Source organism: Rattus rattus, chromosome 4, assembly GCF_011064425.1.
Source record: "Rattus rattus isolate New Zealand chromosome 4, Rrattus_CSIRO_v1, whole genome shotgun sequence".
NCBI lineage: Eukaryota > Metazoa > Chordata > Mammalia > Rodentia > Muridae > Rattus > Rattus rattus.
Genome location: NC_046157.1, coordinates 160,336,129 through 160,337,734, shown reverse-complemented (window position 1 = coordinate 160,337,734; position 1,606 = coordinate 160,336,129). Strand labels below are relative to the sequence as shown.

Below are 1,606 nucleotides of genomic sequence, written 5' to 3'. Positions count from 1 at the left end.
ATGACCCACTCATCCCCAGCAGCCAAGCCCTCCAATTCCAAGAACCCGCAAGTCTTCTTTGATGTGGACATCGGCAGGGAGAGAGTTGGACAAATTGTTTCAGAATTGTTTGCAGATATTGTTCCTAAAACTGCAGAAAATTTTCATGCACCATGTACAGGAGAAAAGGGCACTGGATCCACAGCTGGGAAACCTCTGCATTTTAAAGGATGGCTTTTCCACCGAATTATTAAGAAATTTATGATTCGGGCTGGAGAGATGGCTCAGTAGTTAAGAGCACTGACTGTTCTTCCAGAGGTCCTGAGTTCAATTCCCAGCAACCACATGGTGGTTCACAACCATCTGTAATGAGATCTGATGTCCTCTTCTGGTGTGTCTGAAGACAGCTACAGTTACTTATGTGCATAAAATAAATAAATAAATCTTTTAAAAAATAAAAATAAAAATAAAAATAAAAAAAAAAAATTTATGATTCAGGGTGGAGACTTCTCATATCAGAATGGGACAGGTGGAGAAAGTATTTACAGTTAAAAATTTGCAGATGAGAACTTTCATCATAAGCATGACTGGGAGGGTTGACTGAACTTGGCAAATGCAGGCCCCAATGCAAATGGTTCTCAGTTCTTTATCGCAAAAGTTCCAACTCCTCATGTGGATGGGAAACGTGTGGTATTTGGTCAAGTAATGAAAGGACACGGTGTGGCAAGGATGCTTGACAATGTAGAAGTGAATGGTGAACCTGTCAAACTCTGTGTTATTACAGAATGTGGAGAATTGAAAGAAGGAGATGGCTGAGGAATGTTCCCCAAAGATGGCTCTGGTGACTGTCATCCAGATTTCCCCGAGGATGCAGATATAGACTTAAAAGATGTAGATAAAATTTTATTAATATCTGAAGACTTTAAAACATTAGAAATAGTTTTTACAAGTCTCAGAACGGGAGATGGCTATTAAAAAATATGCAAAGGTTTTAAGGTACGTGAATAGTTCAGAAGCTGTTACTGAGAAAGCTGATATATACAGACTGCCTTAAGTTGTGTGCTGAATATTGGTGCTTGTCAATTGAAGATGTCAAATTGTCAGGGGGCAATTTGACAGTTGCTTGGAGGCTCTTGAACTGGGCCCTTCAAACACTAAAGCACTGTATGGAAAAGCACAAGGATGGCAGGGATTGAAAGAATATGATCAAGCATTGGCCGATCTTAAGAAGGCGCAGGAGAGAGCCCAGGAGATAAAGCTATCCCCGTAGAATTGTTTCAAGTCAAACAAATGATAAAGAGAAGGAAGTATGTGCAAAACTGTTTGCTTAATAAGGATTAAAGTTTCCTTAACTATCATACATTGATTATAGAAAGGACAATGTATATTGCTGTCTACATGATCCCTGATGTGTTTCCCTTGATCTTTGTCATTGTTTACATAGCAGTGCTGACATCGGTTCCTTCTTAATAAAGTTACAAATTACAGTGAATCAAAAACAAAAACAAAAACAAACAAACAAAAAACCACAGCCCTGTCTCATCTGCTTTTCCAGCTCTTGAAGACAGGTCATATGACTCTTTTTTTTTTTCTTGTTTTTTTAGGAATAATGAAATTAACAAAAAAT

At 38.2% G+C, this 1,606-nt stretch overlaps 1 pseudogene; it reads left to right on the top strand.

Moving 5' to 3' along the window:
- Positions 1-1,320, top strand: LOC116898573 (annotated as a pseudogene).
- Positions 1,321-1,606: the final 286 nt, after the last annotated feature.